This window comes from Peromyscus californicus, unplaced genomic scaffold (assembly GCF_007827085.1).
Source record: "Peromyscus californicus insignis strain IS unplaced genomic scaffold, ASM782708v3 Scaffold_12__1_contigs__length_115047231, whole genome shotgun sequence".
Lineage (NCBI taxonomy): Eukaryota > Metazoa > Chordata > Mammalia > Rodentia > Cricetidae > Peromyscus > Peromyscus californicus.
The window spans coordinates 57,348,553-57,370,713 of NW_026294413.1; the positions used below are offsets into that span (position 1 = coordinate 57,348,553).

The following is a 22,161-nucleotide window of genomic DNA, read 5'->3' on the forward strand; positions in this document are numbered from 1 at the left end:
CAGAAGGAACCCTGAACCACTAGCTCTCATTCTCCACCATTGCCCTGGCATTGCTTGGGTGTTTTCTACTTGTGTGGACTTTGTCTTCTAGACAGAATGCAAGTGAAGTCACAGGCTCTGCGATTTACTTCCTTCTTACAGCATAATGTTCTGAAGGTCTGTGCATGTTGCCATGTCTCTTAGCTCTTTGTTCTGTTTCCATTGATGAATAACATTTTATTGTATGGGTATATCACATTAAAAAGGTGTTTGAGAATGCCATACATAGGTACACTGTAGTTACATCATTTCTATCCATACCTCTAACCTCTCCAACTCCTCCTGAGTACCCCCAAACCCCCTATCCTCTATTGCACACACACACACACACACACACACACACATACACACACACAGTCTAGGTAGTGTTTATTGTATTTGCATGAGCGTAGGGCTGATCTCAGGACTTGGGTACCAATCAGGTCTTGTTTCTGAAGAGAACTACCTTCTCTCCCTCAGTAGCTACTGATTGACTTTCGTTCTTTAGTTAGGGGTGGGACCTTGTGACCCCCTCTCCCATAATGTGGGCATGTCAACTGGTGTGATCTTGTGCAGATAACCATATTGTGTCTAGGAGATACCATCTCACAGCAATCGTCCTGGTTCTCTGGCTCTTAGGATCCTTTTGGCCTCTCTTCCATGATGTTCCCTGAATCGTGAGTGTAGATGCTGTATTATAGATGTCTCATTTGGGCCTGAGCATTCCACTTATTCTCTGCACTTTGACCAGTTGTGGTTCTCTGTAAAATTCCCAAAAGAAATGGAAATAAGAAGCTTATTTCATAAGGGATGAGAGCTATATTAGCTATGGATATAAGGATAAGCATTTAAAAGGCAGGTTCTCATCTTCGGTCTATGACCTCTCAAGCTATAGGCTCTTAACTATGTTTCCACTAGCAGGTCTGAGCTCTTGCCCACTGAGTGGGACTTAATCCCAACCAGATGGCTGTTGGTTAGCCCCAAGATAGTAGTAGTACCACAACTGCTCAGTTGGATGTATCTTGCCAGGCCAGACACTATTGCAACAGTGAGTAAGGGTTCTCTTTTCCCTGAATGGCCTTTGTTGTCAGTTGTTTTCTAGATCTCAGTCATGAAATATCAAAGTCGTTTTAATTTGAGTTTCGATAATTACTAATTTAATACTTTAAAAGATATTTTGTAGCCATTTTTATTTCTTCTTTTGAGAATCCTCTGTTCAAATATGTGGTGGTTTGAATAAGAGGTTCCCCCAAAGGCTCATATTTGAATGCTTAGTCATCAGAGAGTGACACTATTTGAAAGGATTAGAAGGATTAGGAGGTGAGGTCTTATAGGAGGAAATGTGTCACTGGAGGTGGGCTTTGAGGTTTTAAAAGCCCACACCAGGCTCAATCTCTCTTTCTCTGCCTCCTGTCTGTGGATCAGGAAGTAAGCTCTCAGCCACTGTTTCAGCACCTGCCTGCTACCATGCTCCCCACCATGATGGTGATGGATTTACCCTCTGAAACTGTAAACCAGACCCCAATTAAGTACTTTCTAAGTTGCCTTGGTCATGGTGTTTTGTCACAGCAAAAAAACAGCAACTGAAACAATTTCTCCACATTCTTGTCTGCACTTGTTACTGTTTGTAATTTTGACTTTATCATCTTAGTGGGGATGGCGTATCTTATTGCTAATTTCATTTTGATTTCTTTGATGACTAATGACATTGTGAATCTTTGCAAATCCTTGTGGACACTCAAGATATTTTCCTTGAAGAAATATCTATTCAAATCCCCTGAAAAGTACTTCTAGAAGTCCACAGTATAGCCATCTAATGCATTGCTCTTCAAAAGACTTCCTAAAACACTTAGTTTATAAAGCTGTGCCTATAATAAAAATTACTGTTCTAAATCATTGCTTGAAAAAGAAAATAGTTCCGTCAATGACCTTTATAAGCATACCCAGCTAGCAAAACCACTCAGGCGGCTTCAGACTCATATTTTTCCCAGTTGACTTTTGTTTGAAATGTGGTCATTTGGAAATGTGGTCATGATTTGAAAGAAATGTAAAGGGTTGGCTATTAAATTTTTCTTTTCTGATTTGGGGGAGGAGAAATCTCATCTTATAGTTACACAGATGTGATATTTAAAAATGGACCAGTGAACAGGACGGCAGGATGAGTAGATGATGGCAGGATGATGGGTGGGTGGATGGAAAAGCAGGTAGATGGAGAGATGAGGGGATGGATGGATGATGGGTGCAAGGTGGGCAGATGGAGAGATGGAGAGTTGGATGAGTGATGCATGGATAGATGTGTGGGAATAAGGATGGGTGTATCAACGGACTAATGAGTGGATAAACCAGAGAAGGAATGCAATCTAGTGAACTAGTCAACCAAGCAACCAGATCGGTCTTTCTAACTTTACTTAGAATCTTCTCATTGTCACTTAAAAAATGGAGTTACTTTTCAGTTTACACTCCACAGAGCTATATAAAAGCAGGTTTTTTATTACAAGTTTGAAACAAGATACTACATTTCCTGTTGCTTGGACTATCTTTTCCATATTCTTTGAAAAGAGGAAGTCTTGCTTGCTTGGTTCCTAGCTGTGGCACTCATGGGCTTTTCAGGTACAGGACACAGTACAGGGGCTTCTCATATTTCATCATGTTCAGGACCCTATAAGCACTTTTCCTACTAGTGTGAAGACTTTTTGGTCACTGTCCCTCTCAAGACCATGTCCCTTCTCTGGTGTCCAGGTGGGACAGGCTTACCAGAGGCCACAAGTCCCCATGACTCACTACCAGCTTCCACAGACAGAAAACACATGTGAGCTAGGGAATGAAGATCTGGTGTCTGGGGACAGAGTAAGCAAGGGAAAGAGGAAGTATGTCAGACAAGAGGGTAAGAAAGGAAGCTGTGGCCAGGTACATGAAGAAGTGACAGACGGGGTCCAAAGCTGCAAAGATGATTTTTAAAGCCTCAGATCCTGGAGAGGGAGGAGGTAGCAGGTGCCCTGTGGATAGACCTTCATGGCAACAACGCGAAGGGTGGGTGCCTGGAAGATTCACTCAAGGGAGTGTATAGTGGGAACTGGGTTCTGGAAGCAAGATTTAGTAGAGAGCATTGTGGGTGGGGCTGGGACTTCTTTTCTCTTCTCCCCTCCTGCCCTCCTGTTACCCCCCTCCTCTATCTTTTATGGCTCCCCTCCTTTCTTTCCCATCCACTACTCTACCCTTCCCACCCTTTCCCTTTTCTCAAAACACAGTTGTCACATAGCTCAGGATGACCCTCTCACTCACTGTGAAGCCAAGCATGACCATGAACTTCTGATCCTCGTGCCTCTACCTTCTCATTGCTGGGATCACAACCATAAGCCACAATGCCCAGCTTATGGAGCATTAGGGATCAGTGTCAGACTAAGGTTTCATGCATGCTAGGCAAATACTCTACCAGCTGAGCCCAGACCCCAAGCTTGAATCCTATCTTTGTTGATGGTGATCGGTGGCTTTGGAACTGGGGGTTCAGATGTGTATCAGTCTGGGATGGCTCCAGACCCATTCCATGGGCTCTTAGCATTCATTACATGTGTGTGTGTGTGTGTGTGTGTGTGTGTGTGTGTGTGTGTGTGTGTTGGTGACTGTGTTTCCTGTGGTGAGTGATGTACTTATTGTGGGCCAGGTGCTGTGCTAAACACTGTGGATGCAGAGGTGAACAGGAAGCTGTCCTCCAGACAAGGATAGCTTCAGTGCACACCACATGAGTCACCAGAGACTGGTACAAATGCCACTGAGTCTCTAAGGCCAGAATACCAATGCCACCAAGGGGAGGCTAAAATGACTTCTTGGGTGACGTAGTTCAAAGATAGGTTTTCAAGAGTGGATGGGATCAAGCCAACGGAAGAGTGGGAAGATACTTCCCACGCAGAAGACACGAAAGACTGGCTGGTATGGGAAAATGAACAGCTCAAGGTATCAAGATTTAGCAGAACTGTGGTATGAGCAAACAGGGTGCAGAGAGGTCCTTTGTCACGGTGGCCTGGCACTTGGCGTTATTCTCATGCAGCCAGAAGTCATTGAATGTATAGGAGCAGGACGTTCAGCTATATGGGTTTTTATGTTGGGAAGAGAGTCAGCATTTTGTTTTGGATAGAAGGATTCTGGTCCCAGGCCAGAGGAACTCTAGTGCCAAGCACAGAGAGGCTCCAGCTTTGAGATTTGCAGAGAGGCATTCTGGGGCTTGGTCAAGGGCTGTGAGCCAGGCTGTGGCACTGATGTACAGCAGGGCATTGTGTAAGTCCCCCGGGGACACAGACCTCAGTGCCTGCTAGCCTGGGGCATCCACCATGTCCCAGCCGCCTGTCAGAGAAGCTGGTGTTGTGGAGTGGTCCCCCAAGGGTGGTTCTACAGGAGCCCACTTCCTGCTTTCTTTCTCAGTGCCAGTATAGAATGTGGGGGAGTGGGGCAGAGGGAACAGAGGGCTTGGCCAGGTAAGCAAGAACTAACCTGTCTCCAGCGGAGGTGCAGAGGGCGAGACAGGGGCCATTCTCCAGGAATGGGGAGCTCACGAAGAGCATGCCTCCCTGAAATGCATGGGTGGGCAGGCAGATGTGTGGTTTTGCCCCTCAGTTGGAACAGGCGATTGCAAAGGATCTCCATGGGTATGCCGAATGAGAGGACTCTGACACAGGGAAGGGGCTGGGTACTGACAGAGGCTCACGCCCCTCCTTCCCCCAGAGGCCTCTCCGAGAGCACGTGGCTGCTCCACTCCGCTCTGCCTGGCACATGTTGTCTTGAGATAACATGATTTTTCACAAGTACACACTTTGCTAAATGAAGTGATGGAAAGGCAGAGGCCTTGTTTTGTGCCCTCTGTCTCTTAACCCTAATCCAGCAAATGTCAGGATTCACAGCTCGTAGTCGGCGAGTAGAGTAGTACTTGGTCAGATATCCCAGGAGGCTTTAGAGAAAAGATCTGCAGGCAAACGCAGGTTCAGAGATGGTCTCTGGCCCCTCTGGGAATGATGGGCGGCAGAGGGACTCTGATTTAAACAAGACACTTGGTACCTCACTGGCTGCTGCTATAGGACAGTTCATGGAAGGCTCCCCAGCCCAGGGACATGGCCACCCGGGTGGAGAATAAGCCTAAGCAAAGAATGTGAGAGGACTCGGGGAAGTTGGTGGCAGCCATGATCACCTCACTGACTGCATAGCGACCTTCGATCCTCCAGCATAGCCTAAGAATCTCAGACAGACTCACTGAAGCTTGCACTTCTGGTTCCGGACCCACGGCTTTGCACTTGTCTGGATGCAGCCTGGGTATCACACTTCTGACAGCTTTGCAGGCCAAGCAGGGGCCGCAGTTTGAAAGCCCCTGGAAGGAGGGGCTGCAGAACAGTCCCCCAAACAGCCCTTCAGTTGTGCTTCCTAGGGGTGCGTATTAGAAACCCCTTTCCCGGAAGCTTGGAGAGCATTCCTGCAGCAGTTGTTTCTTCTTTCTTGTTTTTGTCTTGGTTTGTTCTCTGTGCTCCCTCTACCTGAAATGGTTCTGATGAACCCTGCATAAAACAACACCGCCATGCTATCAAGATGACCTTCTATCTGCTCAGGGTACTATTGGTGAAATTATTAAGGCCACTCCACGTAGTTAAAAGGAGATTTATTTAATGGCGTAACTTACAAATTAAGGGATAGGTAGGTCACGGGGTCTGGGGAAGGTGTATCGCAGTCCAGCGGTGTTCTCTGGAGCTCTGCTTGGCCCACCTCCACCGTCCAGGGTCCCGGAACAGAGAGAGCGCTGGCCGATCCAGATCTCAGGTCTCCAGGTGCCTCCCTTGGCCCTGCCTTGTAGGCATGACAGTTGCCGAAGTCTCAATGGGGGTTGGAACTTCCAGATCAAAGCTGGAATGGCTACCCATTACATCTCCCCCTTTTTGTCTAAATAAGAAAGTTCTAACCTATACAAGACTATATACAAGACTATATACAAAGGAATGGTTATCAAATATTGTGCAGGAATAATGAGGGATAATGACCTAGTAAGATGGAACTACAACCAATGCAAACAATATCAAGCAAGAAATACATACTAAAATCCAGAGAAGTATAGAGCATAGGTAAATGGCATGTTACAAAGATCATTCCAAAAGGTGTCCTATCCTAAAGAACCTGAATCTAATACTTAATATGTTTTATCTACTAAGTTATAACTATAACTGCTAGTCTTCAATCCCATCAAAGACCTGAGAAGGAATATAATAGTACCTGAGACATGGTAGATGGATGCAAGCAACTTTCGGGAATCTTGCAAGAGTAGACCGAGACAGCTGGCAGCCTGGACAGTCACCTAATGTTTCTCAGCATTGTTGGTGCATTCAAATTGGCTACAGGCCTAAAGTATCTGACAGACCATTTTCAGAAGCAGGAATTCTGAAAGACCATCTTACCCTGTCTTGGCAGAGTACAGTGGTCGCTTTCCTTGTGTCCCGCTTGTCCAGAAAGGACAGCATTGCATTTGTACTGTCAGCCATCGAGGCAAGGGCAGTTCTTTGCCCAGTAGGCCATTTTGTGCCAAGAAGACAAACTTCCAAATGGAAATGTCTTAGAAGCCCAACGTTCTCTTGGGATCAAATTGGTGCAGCCAGGAGCAATTGTGTCTCACATCAACGGAATTCTAAGTTATTTAAATGCCATATTCTCTAGGTCTATGAAGTGTTTGAAGATTACCTGTCCATCTGACCTATGTATCCGTAAATCTGGATAACCTAACTAACGTAACTATAGAGATGACAAGCATAGGTGACTATAAATCTATAAGTCTTATCTACCAAAATAACCTAAGGACTAAGGCTTCACGTAAACAAGGTAAACAGTCTATAAGCAAATGTATGGTAAAGAAGAATGACTTCAAAATTGTGACAATACACAAGATATTTATAACAAAGGTAGGAATACATAGTGCAATATGCAATATGACAATAATCTTAAATATATATCAATATACCAAATATACTAAACAGAAGTAGAACACACATAAAGTATGACATAAATTTACATTTGTATCAAAATACAAATATTTCAAATAAGAGTAGAAATATATGTACATTATTAACAAATATAGTTCTGTATTTGTATCAATATACAAATTATCTTAAACAGGAATATAAAAATAGTTTACATTTGTATCAACATATAAGAATCCATAACAGTGCAAATTACAGTGCAAATTATCTAAGGCTGCTATTTTATTAAATTTGCATACTAGTACATACAATAATCTACCATAATATCTTATACCTATCCATTCCATTCAGTCGGTAGAGCATGAGACTCTTAATCTCAGGGTCGTGGGTTCGAGCCCCATGTTGAGCACCAGATATTGGTGAAATTATTAAGGCCACTTCACGTAGTTAAAAGGAGATTTATAGCCGGGCGGTGGTGGCGCACGCCTTTAATCCCAGCACTCGGGAGGCAGAGCCAGGCGGATCTCTGTGAGTTCGAGACCAGCATGGTCTCCAAAGCGAGTTCCAGGAAAGGCGCAAAGCTACACAGAGAAACCCTGTCTCGAAAAACCAAAAAAAAAAAAAAAAAAGGAGATTTATTTAATGGCGTAACTTACAAATTAAGGGATAGGTAGGTCACGGGGTCTGGGGAAGGTGTATCGCAGTCCAGCGGTGTTCTCTGGAGCTCTGCTTGGCCCACCTCCACCGTCCAGGGTCCCGGAACAGAGAGAGCGCCCGCCGATCCAGATCTCGGGTCTCCAGGCGCCTCCCTTGGCCCCGCCTTGTAGGCGTGACAGTTGCCGAAGTCTCAATGGGGGTTGGAACTTCCAGATCAAAGCTGGAATGGCTACCCACTACAGGGTACACTGACCACAAGGCTGGCTTTGCCCTTGTTCCACCATACTGTCTTTCTCAGGACCACCTCTCCTGATGCCCAGCTGTCTCCCAGATGCATCCGTCTCTGTGCTGTTGTTCCCACAGGCCTTTCCTTCTGTTGTATGGCATCCTTCATTGCATGTACAGCTTCCTCAACGAGTTCACGAATCCAGAGGAAGTCCTAGTGCCTGTGTCCTGCTTGATGGGTTACAGGGAGCCTGTGGCTGGTGTCTGCTGTAGTACAGGAAGGGAGGAGAAAGAAACCAAGATCAGTCTGAGTCTTCCCCACCCCCAGCAGCCCCCAAGGTGGAGATCTATCTACAAAGGCCTGGACAATGGGGGAGGGGGAGACAGCTGGCTGGGAGCCAGAGTCAGTGGATTCCTCAGTCTTGAAAATAGTTTGATTTACCCATCTCACCCTGAGAAATTACCACCCCAAGAGCTGTATCAGGAATGTTTTCTTCAGGCCAAAAAGAAAAAGAAAAAAAGAAAAAAAAATTCTGGCTTTGGCAACTAAATCTGTGTCAGGAATTTCACCTATGATCGATCCCTCTTGGTTACTTTTTAATCTTTTGGGCTCATTTCTTCCAGATCTTTTCTTTTCACACCCCTCTGTGGACGCGGAGGTGAACCTTCCCTCGTGCCCTGCAGCTCTCCCCCAACTCTCTACTGGAACTCCTTCCACCAACCCCGTCTCTGAGGCTTGCTCTCTGCCTTGGTCCATGCTAACAAAGCCCCTGGTGTCCCCCAGGATTATGGAGTCCCCATGACCTGAGGATTCCACATCAACCCCAGAAGCTCTAGAAGGTTCCACACTTATCTCTGGGAAGTTTTTCCTTTGCTGTTTATTTATACCTGTCTAATGGTAATGTTACCCTGAGAGAGACCAGCAGTTCCAGAATGTGCCTTAGCAGAACCCAGCTAAATGTTTTGCTATCCATGCTGGTAACTACCCTTCGATCTTTTCTAAGTCATTAACCATTACTATGCACACTGATTTCCAGAGAATGCTTGAAGAAAGAACTCCCAAGCCCAGCTCTTTGCTCCATTCCTTCTCAAGACAGTGGTAAGCATGCTTGCTCACCTCCCTGCCCCAGACACCATGATCCTGAGGTCTCCCAGAGGTTTCCTTAGGAATGGCTAAGGCAAAGAGTGAGCCTCAGAGACAGGGCTGAGGGAAGGAGCTCCGGTAGGGAGTTGGAGGAGAGCTGCAGGGTTGAAGCTGGTATTCTGCAATGTCTCCCACCCTAGAGGGAGCCTTGGTCTACACATAGGCAATTCTCCGTTGTCAGGACACAGGTCCCAAGGATAAACACTGAGGCCTCTGTTTCTACGTCTGCTCCCTCTGCTTCCCTGCCATGTGACCACAAACACTTTGCAAATCCTCCGGGTCAGCCTTCCTACACACTATACCATGCCCAACACTGACAGACAGTGTTCCCCTTACCAGGCCATCACAAAGATTAAAAGGAGATAGATACGTATGTGTTGAATTTACTCTGCGTGGTGTGTCATAGATAATTGATCTGTTCGGTTCTTGTGTGTATCAGTGGAAACACTTATAGAAGACACAAATGTGTGTCACTGAAGGGCCAGCTGAGTCCTGGTCAGTCTGACTGCACTTAGCCAAAATCCCAGCTCTGAAGCTCAGAGCCTCAGCATGGTCTCGGGCAGTTTGAGACTTACTTCCTGTGCTGCTGATCCTTCTTCTTCTTCTTCTTCTTCTTCTTCTTCTTCTTCTTCTTCTTCTTCTTCTTCTTCTTCTTCAGATTTATTTATTATGTATACATTATTCATCTTGCATGCCAGAAGAGGGTACCAGATCTCATTACAGATGGTTGTGAGCCACCATATGGTTACTGGGAATCGAACTCAGGACCTCTGGAAGAGTAGCCAGTGCTCTTAACCTCTGAGCCATCTCTCCAGCCCCTTCTTGTGCTTCTTACCACCGCTACATGGTTGCTTCTTCTTGGCTACATCACTTCAAGACACATCAGAGAACTTGGTCCCCCACCCCAATGACCCCAAGATGTCACAGACTGCAGGAAACAATGAGGATTTTGTCCCCTCCATGGAGACATGGAGGGAGATAGGAGAGGGAAGGTTAGAGGATGTCGTGTTCACCACCTCTCTGGCCTCCTCCCTCCTCCTCCTTCTGTTTCCCTGCCCAGGCTCCCTGAGTCTGATCTTCTAGTTGCAGTCATCGAATGCGACAGTTTCTATCCAGACAGTTTTCTTCCTGGAAGGACTTCTGTATCCATCCCCTCTTCACGATTGACTCATTGTAAATAATGATGTCAGATCTTTGAGACAGATTAGCCGGTGTTGAAGTCTTGGTGAACTTGAGGCGAGCCTGGACTCAGCAGAGGGCAGGTGCCTGACCATTGCAGAGCTGGAGTGGTGGTACTCGGGCAGAGCAGGACTCATTAGTTCCCCCCCAAGACAAACTGAGCCAGGGGTGGAGTGTGGGTGGGTTTTGCGGCTTGTGAAGAGGTGGATATTTGTGTTTTGCAGGCTGTGAGCCTGGCATTCTGATGGTGGCACCGGGTGGCTTGTCTGTCTAGGATGACTTCATTGACTTTCTTATCAACTGAGGAGACAGGTGAAGGTAGATGGATTGTGTCACGTACAGGTGATTCCTGGCCTAGGAAAGAAATGAAACCTTTGACAGGCCTGACATTCTCATGGAGAGATGAGTCAGAGAGGTATAAGATACCTGCCACAGAGAAGGCCAAGAGCCAGGCCCTGACAGTCACATGAGGAATGCAGGAAGCAGGATATGCCACAGGTTACAAGAGACACTGTGCTCTCCCAAGTCTTATTCATGTCTGGTTCCTTATCAGGGAACTGTTTTTGCATCCCAAATGGTCTTCATTGCCTCTTACTTTTTCTCTACCTGTTGATAGCCTCGTCAGCTTGCTACCATTTATCTTTATGAAGCCCTCCTACATCTCCTCTCAACAGGTCAGAGAAATGTCCTGTACCAACTCTAGAGGCCACACTACCTGGGTTAGGGCTGTCCCCATGCAACAAAGTTTTTAGGAGAGAATGGGGTGGACTGCTCTCAGTTCTCTCTTTCTGCAAACTCTCTCTTTATGGAGAGCATTTTCCTCCACCTCAGCAATTGTTGGAACTGTTTCCTCCCAATGACACTGTCCATCATTGGATATCTCCTGTTGCTAGAGGGTTTGTCCCCTTGCTGTGCTGAATTCTCAGACCTCTGGAACTAGAACAGCCATGAAGCATACAATGGCTCTCAATGACAGGGGACCTCCCCTCCCCCAGAGGTTTTCTAATCTGAGTGCAACACAAAGACTCCCTTTCCTCCTTTCATGAAGGGAGTCTTCAAATGCATGGCCTCTCTTACTTTCTGTGTTCTGGAGAAATGACTCTCTGTCACTGCCTTGAAAGTCATGGCTGGCAGTAAACAAAACATGGTATGTATGACATCACCCTCTTCCTCCAAGACAGGGTCTTACTAAGTAGCCTTTGTTTGGCTGAAACTCACTCTGTAGAGCGGGCTGGCCTTGAACTCAGAGATCTGCTTCTGCCTCCCAAGCTCTGGGATGAAGGGGGTGTGCTACCCTACACAGGATCTCTTGCCAAGACCACGCCATCAAAGCAAAACCAACAGAGCCTCCTTCCCATTTCACTTTCCAACTCTCCCTCAGCATGCAGTTCTCCAACGTGCACAGCTCCTAGAACTTCGGCCTTGTGCATCATCTTAGTGCTGTCGCCTAGTAACAATATGCTTAGCAACCAGTAAAGGAAGTGTGATCACACCTCCCAGCATTGTACATGGAGCACTGCAGACAATACAAACAGCTCCTGATTCCTCTCTGCGGCTCCAGGAAGGTAACTTTCAGAGGTGGCCAGCATTCTGCTCTTGAGATAGCGCTCATCATCCAGGGGCTCAAATTGGCTGCTGTTTGGCTTTTACTTGGCATTGGGTAATATCTCTATGGGGGCGGCTGGGTAGGTGGTTCTTGAAGGGCCGGATCTCACTGCTTGCACTTGTTCTCAGGATGCCTGTGATGCAGGCAGGGCAGCTTGCAGAATCCTCTCTGCTCCCACGCAGCCCTCCCTGCACCAAGCCTGCGCCCCCTGCCCCCAGCCACTGTGCTGCCCACATCCTCTTCCATTTAGAGGTGATTCTCCACACCCTACCATCTACCTGTCAGCTATTGCTCTTCCTGTGCTTAGGGTCTCTGTCTTTCAGACACTCCTCTGCTGCTGGACAGTCTCAGCTCTCCAGGATCTGTATGTCTTTCCTCTCTCTCTGCTCTTCCATTTAGGTGTCTCCCAACCCTCAGCCTCTGGACCAGATATCACACAGGATAGGCATGGGATTGGTTAGCTACCTGCTCAGGCTCAGACTCTGGCTGACTGTACTGTTTCACAATCCACGACACCCAGGAATCCCCAGTGAAGTCATAGCAACCCAGTTTTGGGTCAGGACACCAAGAGACTACCTCATTGTTCTTCCTTTAGTCCTGCTGTCTCTTAAGCTAAGGGTAGCTTCAGGTTGGAGTCTCAGGGCTCAGGATTCTGCAGAAACCACAGAGCATAGCTGAGTCCTATGGTACCTGGGATGATGGCAGGCTCAGGTCTCTGCAGCCACGCTCTCCTTTCTTTCACCTCACAAATGGACCCTTGAGTACAGGACTTGTGCTGTGCACACAAGAGCTGCTTGCAAGGCTCAAAGAAGATAAATGCACCAATGTCTTTTGTATATGTCAAGCTTCCTTGCGGATTTTTGAGAGAAGAATTTTCTTGGACAAATCTGGTCCTGTTTTTGCTGTGAGATGGAAAGAGATTCTGAGATATCTAAGGCTGAAACAGAGACACGACAGTCACCCAGTCTTTAATGACCTCGGCTGGAACATCAAATCCTTCCAAGGTGCTTTATCTCGAAGCTGTCAGAATAAATTATAGCAACACTTACACCTTTTATTCCCTGGGGCCCCATGATTCAGGTGGCTAGGTGGCACTCGGTTCAAAATTTAATCTAAGAATGTTTTACAGGCCTCTTCTCATTCTGGCTTGGGAACAACAACAAAAAAAAACCCAAATGAGTCAGAGCATGACCAAGGCCTCATAGAGGTGCTGAGGGAGCAGTCCCTGAGGTAGGGGTTTGGGGTTTATGTCACCTGTACTTCCATGGCAATTATGTGTGGAGTAGTAGCTGAGTGAAAGGTGAATTTGCAGATGGAGGCTAATGGGAGCGAGAAGCGTTAAACCACATGGTGGTTTAGAGTAAGTCAAATAGAATTTGGGTGTTATTGACTCTTGGAGGTTGGGAGTCTGGCCAACGATGAATAGACATTCCAGAGGCGTGAGCACTTTCCCCCAACACTTACCTTAGGCAATCGGAGGCTTTTTATAAAAGAAGGTCTCAACAGGAAACGTGGGGAATACAGCAAGCATGCAAAACTCTGTCTTCTGCTGAAGGATACGTTTTGAAGCCTCTAGAAAGAGGCATGCCGATGCACTGAGAGACTTTACCAACTCCTGCCTCAGGCCTGTGACCCCATTGGGGTGGTAAGCAGGGCTTCTTGCTAAAATTTCTGCTTTTTAGTAAAAACAAACAAACAACAAACACAAAACCTCTTAGTACCTAGAGGTTAGATATAATGCACAGGTCAGCCATTGACCACATTAGAGGTAGCTCGTAACAGACAGGTATTGCATGAGGATCTGTGGGGAGGCAGATTTATCAACTTTCTGCCCAGACAGCTAGAATAGTAAGTCATAACCAAAGGCAGGTAAGTCAGGAGAGACCCTGGTAACTGCCCAATCTACCCAGCATTTGCAGCTTAGGAAATAGTCCCCAAAATGTGAATAGAGGTTAATTGTGATTATTTTTTAAAAAATGTTTCTTTTACACCACAAATAAAAACACCCAAGCAAGACAACAGGAAAGCATTTGCCCAAGGCTCTGCTATCACATGGAGACAGAATCTGCCTAGATGCTCCAAATCTGTTGACTTCCACACCTCTGCTTATTCCAGGGAAACTCCAGGCAAGGCTGGAACTGCATCTCCAAAAAGATCTTTTATAATCCCAGCATAGTCTTTGCTATTTCAAACATTAAATTGTCAACACTTCACAAAGTCACAGGATCATTTCAGACACATTATCTTTTGAATAAAACATAGACAGAGTCTATGGGGAAATGTTAATCATAAAATATCAGTAGTAAGCCAATCTCTCAAAACACATCTGCTGCAATGGGGTTAAAACCACCCGCCCAGGACCGATGTGAAAGTAGAACGTGTGTTTGGTTTTCTGTAAGCCACAGCCCACGTAGCAGGCAGGGAAACAGTGTTAATGGGGTGGGTAAAAGCAGTTTGAACGCCATCCCCCGCACAGGCTCCTGTCTACAGCTTTTGTTCCCAGCGTCTCTTCAATAAATATGACTCAGTCTGATGTTCGGGTTCCACTTCCTCTGAGCAGGGAGCTGACTCTGTGGTGCCTATCCTGGGTGACTCAGGGGCCCAGAGGCAGGGCTGCCTCTTCTCTGCCCAGCCAGCCCAGCTCCCTCCTGCCGTGGGATCTCTGTTCTTCTTAGCCTCTCCAGCTTTCTGTATGCTCCCTGAAGAACTAGGGTGGTGTCTCTCCCCACCCCATTGTGCATAGATCTTGGAGAGCAGCCAAAGTGCTTTTTACACCCACCCACTCCTCTGCATGAGGTATGGAAGGCCAAGTGAGGGTCACAATGGATTCCTGTGAGAAACAAAAACAAAAACCAAGGGCTGGAGAGATGGCTCAGCAGTTAAGAGCACTGACTGCTCTTCCAGAGGACCCAGGTTTGATTCCTAGCACCCACACATCGACTCAGAGTTGTCTGAAACTTCAGCTAGGGATCCAATGCCTTCTGCTGGACTCCATAGACACCAGACTGTAATGTACATATAAGCATACAGGCATAGCACTCATACACATGAAATAGTAATAATAAAAATAAAGATAAAACATCATAAAGACCCCCCACAAGAGAAACCATCTAGCCTCTTTACTCTCTTCTAAATGTCCAACAAGGCAAGCAAGTACTTCATTGGGGGGGATGAGGGGGGCCGTGGGATAGTGAGAGGTCGCACACTTGTAACCCATGTTTTGCCAGAAGAGTTAGCCAGAGGCTGGGGAAGATAGATCCGTGAGCAAAGTGGTTGCCGTGTGAGTATGAGAACCTGAGTTCAACTCCAAGTATCTGTGTGAAGAAGGTTGGGCTTGGTGGTGTGTACCTGTATCTAAGCCCTGGGGAGATGGAGACAAGGGAATCCTTGGAGTTCACTGGTGAGGAACCTACTCAGCAAGTTCCAAGCTAGTGAGAAACCCTGCCTAAAAAACAAAAACAGAAAACAGGTGGATGGGACTTAGGGAACAATACCTAAAGTTGTCCTCTCGCTTCCACACCCGTACACACACGTACACACACACACACACACACACACACACACACACACACACACACACACTCACACACTCACCAGCCATAATAACAGCTTTATCAATTTGGGTGCACATTTTACTAAACCCAAATGGGATGGTTTTTGTAACAAGAATAGTAACATTTTCTGCAAGAATAATTTAAGACAATGAATGCAGAAGTCAGCTCAAGGATGTAGAGAAGTGGAGAGATGTATGTTCACAAGACTGACTGCTAGCCTAGTCTCAAAATTAAAGCAGATTTAATTAAAAATATTTATTTAGCAAATTAAACATTTTTTGCTACATCATTTAAAGGATTTATTTAGCATTTACTATGAGGTAAGACTAGAATTTGATAGTACAAGTTTTTCATTGGTAGGGCATGTGAAGGGTTGAATAAGATGTCTCCCATAGTCTTGGGCATTTGAACATTTGTTTCCCAGTTGGTGGTGCTGTTTGGGAGGTTTAGGAGGTGTGGTGTTATTGAAGAAAGATGTCACTAGAGATGGTATTTGAGAATTTAAAGACACAGCCACATCTAGCTTGCTGTCTCTACTTTGTGCCTGGGGTTCAAGACGTGTATCCTCAGCTTCCTGCTCTTGCTACCATGCCTTCACTTTGTATCATGGACTCTATCCCTATGGAACTGTAAGACCAAATAAACTCTTCTATAAGTTGCCTTGGTCATGATGCTTCATCACACTAGAAGAATAACCAATACAGGGTTATTAGCGTTGAAGGCTGTGTGTCTTAAGGGACTTTAGATAAGGGTAGTATGGCAGAAGAGAATGACTATGGCAAGTTGTGCAGCACTCTTGGCTTTGAGGGACTATGCACCTTGTCCATGAGAGCACCCCCAATTTCCAGGGCATCCCTGATGCAGTACTTGTAGCTTGTCAATCCTAGACATCTCTTACAATTAATTTGCTATCATGAGATAGGAAAGGTTTCACTTTCAAATCATTCCTTCACAGACTGATCTGTGTGTATGGGAACACAGATTCCCCAGCACTTACTTTCTCTCCTGTTTCTCGATCTTATGTCTTCATCTATCTTTTGTGGTACAGTCCTTGATCTCCTGAGTAATGGAACACCAGTGCTTGACCAACTAGGACACATTCTCAGGGTTGTACTAAGAGGACTCTGTGAAAAGGTAAGGGTTTCCCACAGTTTAACTGTTAGGTGAACTTCAGCCGCATGATTCACTGCTCAGCTGCTGGAAGGTGTTTATCCGGGGAACTCAAATTTAATAACTCTTATTGTTCTCTTGGACCTGGCTGTGGGTGGTTGTGATTGTTCATGTTGATGCTCAGCTTGATTGGAGTGAGAGTCACCTAGGATATTAGTAAAGTATACCTCTGGGGATGTCTCTGAACACCTTTCCAGAAACATTGTATCATGATGATTCTGACCTAATCACAGGTTTAATCCATTGATGAACTCAAAATTTGAATAGAAATTGGTAGAACTGTATAAAGTGCCTAGTTGGAGGAAGAGGGTTGCTGGATATTTGCTTTTGCGGCAATATTGCAGTCCTGACTCCTGGTTCTTCCCTTTTGTTTCCTGGATGCTATGGAGTGAGACACTGTCCTTCACTCTGTCCTTCTTTCCAGAAGTTTCTTCCTTGCCATGGTTGTAAAAGTAATGGATCAAGATGACCATGGATTGATTCCTCTGAAGCCATGAGCCAAAATAAGTCCTCCATCTGTGAGTTGTTTCCTTGGGAATTTGAAATGTCAATCAAAAACTGACTAAAAGCAGGGGAAATAGCAACAGCAAGAAAAGGCCTACTATGGAGGAATAAAGAGGAAAGTCACTGCATTCCCAATTATTGTCAGACTCTCTTATAGTTACAGCTTTACAGACAACAGAAACCCAAGAGGGTGTTCTCTGGTTCCCATACTCAAGGCATAGGGAAAACCCAGGAAGGGACTGAGTTCAAAGACGATAAGAAGAGGGGCCTCAAACATGGCCACATATACCTGTGTCTGCCCTTCTGCCTGCCTCACATCCTGTGGCTCTTGAACACACTGGCTTTCTTCTTTCAAAATAGTCTCTGCTGTGGTCACAGCCCCATCACACACATGAGACAACTCCTTTCCTTAAGCTAGAGTTTAAAAAAATGTTAGCTTTGGTTAGGACCAGGTGTCCACTTCTGAATGAGCCCCTCAGCCTGGAGGGTGAAGGAGGATGTTGGTTTCCTTTAGTTAATATGTTCCATCCTGGGTGCAGAGTAGGATGAGGAAGCTGAAGAGATGGTCTACCACAATGGGCAGCCTCCTCTTCAGGTGTGAGGGGGCGCGAGAAGGGGAATCCCCATCAAGAGAGAGACGTCCTCCCGTCCTCTGAATGGGTGGGAGGAGGCATGGCAGCTGAGCCCCCTGTAATATTTTGCAAGCCCCGGTGGGTTGGGTAGTGGTTTCTGATCAGTGGCCACACATCTGTGTGACTGTAGCAATAGCTATAAAATCTGGGAAATTAGAGCATTGAAAGTGTGTGGAAATCGGTCATGTTAGGATATGGCTGAGAACTAAAGCCTTGCAAAAAAAGCCAGGTAGCAAGGTTGAGAGGTAGCCATCAGCAAGTCCTTTGTACAGGGCTGTGCAGCCTGGCCCCCTCCCTCGCTGTACCACAGCAGCTGCTGTAGGAAGAAGGCAGCAGAGTTTGCTTCCCAGCTACAGTGGCCTGCTGCAGTGTCGTTCAGAGCAGCGAGTGTCTTTTCTATTGTTCTCTCTTCCTGGGCTTGAACCCAGGGTCAGCATTAGTGAGGATCCTGTCACAGAACCAGTCCTGGTTTTCAAAGACGATATTTATATCACACAGCTTATGTCTGAAATTGAAGAGCCACCTTGCCCCTCCGGTCTTTGCATGGGCGGCGTTTTTAGACGGCTATTTCTGGGGCTGCCTTTTGACTCTCCCGACCACGCTTTGCTCTTGTTCAAAGAATTTTCATGCTTTAACACTCTCCTGGTTGGTATAGAATAATGGCTTCCCAAAGATCTCTACACCCTGATCTCAGAATTTCCGAGTAGGTTGTCCTACACGACAAAGGAGGCTGAGCATGAGGGTTAAGTTGAGGATCTTAAGGAGATGAGCATTCTGGACAGGTTATGTGGATTTCCGTATAAGAGGGAATCAGGACCGATGGCTAGAGCAAGAGAAGGCAATGTCATGGAGAGACAGAGATGGAGAGACTGCAGGGGTGGGGTGGGGGAGACAACGCACTGAAGTATGCAAAAAGTCTCTAAAATCTTGAAAAGGAAAGTGTTCTTCCCTTGTCTGGCTAACACCTTGATTTTAAGACTTCTGACTCCAAGGACTATAAGATAAGCACGTATTGTTCTAGGCAGCTGAATCTCATGGTAATATTTTATAGCATCAGTAAAAAAACATCCATCTATCTTTCTGGAAAGCAAGTTGGCAGTATGAATTAGGAAATCGAAAAGAATTCTGATGCCTTCTCACTGAGTCATTCTACTTATATATCAAGATGTTTTGTGTTATTGTGTGCGCGACACAGAACCTTGGGACTGCCAACCTGAGGGCCGTGGGTGTTTTTCCTCATTGCAACACAATCTGAGACTAGGATTCTTTTTTTTTTTTTTTTTTGGTTTCTCGAGATAGGGTTTCTCTGCATCTTTCCTGGAACTCACTTTGTAGACCAGGCTGGCCTTGAACTCACAGAGATCCGCCTGCCTCTGCCTCCCGAGTGCTGGGATTAAAGGCGTGCGCCACCACCACCTGGCTGAGACTAGGATTCTTATGATGATGGCTCTCCCCTAGAGGATGTTTCTCTGAGCAGTATGTTGTCATGGCACATGGGGACAGAAGACTTTATCAGAAAGTGGCTGTGATGGCAGGTCTGACCTATTGATTCAGCAGATGCTGGCGGACCATGGTTGCATACCAGGCCAGGGGTGGGAGTTCAGAGTTAAGGATTTATGTGGGATTATGGGAAGGTGCATGTGATTGGTTACAGAGATGGTGATCAACACAAAGATTTCTCAGGAATATTGACATGCCACTTAAATTTTAGAGGATCAGTAGGAGCGGAGGGTAAGTTAAGCTGAGTTAAAGAAGGCATTTCTTTCCCGTCGGTACACAAGTTAATAACAGGTGCAGTCCCTGCTTGCAGTCTGATAACTCTCAAGGCTCTAGACCCTGTAACAAATCAAGCACCCCTGAATTACAGCTAATAGAGGGAGGGAAAAACAGCCCAAATATCCTTCAGTGGATCACTGGTATATCTATACAATGAAATACTACCCAGTCATAAAAATGGTTGAGTTGTGGATATACATCATAACCGAGGTGAATCTCAGCAGCATTGTAGGGAATGTAAAAAGGTCAGTTTCAAAAGGTTGCATGTTGGATGGGCCCATTTATATAAAATTCTTTAAAAGACAATCCCAGCCAGGCCTGTAAATTCAGTATTTGGGAGGCCAAGACAGTGGGAAGATCATGAGCAGAAGGCCAGCCTAGTATGCAGAGTACCTAGCTAGCTTTAACAATCAGATTTACCCAGACTAGAGTCATCTGAGAAGAGGATCTCAGTTGAGGGCTTGCTCAGATGAGATTGGCCTATGGCCAGGCATGTCTGTAGGGGATTGTCTTAATTACTAATTGATATTGGAGGGCCCAGCCCACAGTGGGTAGCGCCATTCCCTGGACAGGTGGTCCTCAGTTGTATAAGAAAGCTAGTTAAACATGAGCCTGTGCAAACCACCAAGTACCATCCTCCACGGTTTCTGCTGTACTTCCATGTTTGTAAAGTGAATTCCTGTTCGGGATAATGCTGTGTGGAATAGCCGGGAGGCCTGGCTTCAGGTTCCTGCCTTGAGTTCCTGCTTTGACGTCCCTCCATGGACTGTAACCTAGAAGCATAAATCAAATAAATTCTTTCTTTTCCTAAGTTGCTTTGGGTCAGGATGTCCATTTCTCATAGCAGCAGAGATGATACTAGAACGTACAGGAAGACCCTGTCTCAAGAACCAAACCAAAAAAGACAACCTTGGGCGGATGCAAAACAAGTTCAAGGTTCTAGAGGTGAAGAGGTTCATTATGTGATTATGACATTCAAAAGGCCACCACACAGGGAAGTCCATTCACATGGATAGAAGGGTGGTGATGGTGATGGTCACTGTGTGAATGTCCATGTGAGATGAAATGACACAGAAACACACACACACCACACACACTCACACACACACACACACACACACACACACACACACACACACACACGTGCAAACAAGTGAACTTGTATTGCAGGTGGTAAAAACAGGGGCTGGGGAGACGGCTCAGCCAAGAAAGTGCCTGCCGCATAAGCAGGAGGACCTGAGTTTGGGTCCTCAGAATCCACACAAAAAGCCAGGCACAGCAGTACACACAGGCTGTGACAGGAGGACCCCCGGGTCTGACTGGCCAGCCAGTACAGCTGAACTTCAAGTTCAGTGAGAGACCCTGCCTGAAAAAAATAGATGGAGAGCAAAGGAGACAGACACCTGACATCTATTTCCAATCTCCACACAGTGCTCACATGCGCGTGTGAGCACACACACACACACACACACACACACACAAATGTAGTGAAGACTGTAGTTTAGGCCCACTATTACAGTTTTCTGGCTTTGATAATGTACCGAGAGATATCATCATTAGGGAAAGATGAAAGGTCAGTCATGAGTAATGGGACTCGGCTAGTTGTGCATCTTCCTGTGATCTATAACCATTTCAAAAGAAAAAGAAAAAAAAGGCTACAGGCTAAAATTTCCCCAACACTGCTTCTGTTCCTAAGAATAATACTTTCAAAACCTGAATATATTGGGGGCCATTTGAGTTATTGTTTGAGTACCTCATGGTCCTCCTGTGGCTTCCAGAGGTTTGCTCATGGCCACATGGGACAGGGAGGTGATACTAGCAACTGACAGCAGAGGGGAGCGGAATCTCACTTCCCCTGACATCTGCAGTGCATTGAACTACCTCATGCCCACCCATCCCATCACCTACACCCGGGGTATCATTCCCAACTATGGGAACAAGGAGATTGGCTGTGCCTGTGAGACATTGTTGATGCTGTCATGTAGTGTGAATCTAGCTTTCTGTTTCACCAACTCTTGACAAGAGAAGGGATATCGCTAAGAAACAGGCTAGAGAGAGACTTCCTTGGAGGGGAAATCTGGGGAAGGGGATAGATGGCTAAAATTGAGATAACAAAACAGGTATTTGGTGTAGACAGACTTTTACGTATTGAACGAGGAATACCAGGTTTGATTATATCAGATGATCTGAATTCTGACTTCAAGGCTCCAGTGTCATGTGACCTCTGAAAAGTTACTTAGCATCTTTGGGGCTTGATTGCATGTTGGTACCACTCATAGCAACCAGGCTGAGGAACTTCTTTCCATATTTGCTGCTTTTGTTTGTATTTGAACTCTGTGTCTGGGTGTGTATGTGTTTATGATCAGAACTTCTCGGTTGGATTCCCCGCTTTAACATTACAGTTCCTCCACATAGACTCAGAGAGTCCCAAGAGATGGTTCAGACAGAGTTTATCATGTTCTTTTGCCTCTGTTAGTTCACAGCGCCCTTTCTCCTTGCTTCCTCCGGTAGGTCGCTCAGACCACTTGGGTTCCACCAAGGTGGCAATGGGGCACAGGACTCAGCTCCAGAGGGAGGACTCAGCTGACTGAATGCAGCACAGTTCTGTAGTGCTCAGGCCAAATGAAGCCGTCGAGGAGAAAAGTAGAAATTCTTTTTGCATTTCTGTTAGTGTTTGCTTTTTATTTTTTGCATGTGTATGTGTGCTGTGTGTGCATGTGTGTATACATGTTCAGTTGTGAACCTAGAGGCATTG

The 22,161-nt window shown here is 46.0% G+C and overlaps 1 protein-coding gene across 1 annotated transcript in view; it reads left to right on the forward strand.

The window, feature by feature from the left end:
- Ptk2b (protein tyrosine kinase 2 beta) overlaps positions 1-22,161 on the forward strand; it is a 129,506-nt gene that overhangs the window by 10,702 nt on the left and 96,643 nt on the right. The window contains 1 exon segment of the mRNA XM_052732893.1: positions 21,918-22,049. The gene's annotated coding sequence lies outside the window, so the exon portion shown is untranslated.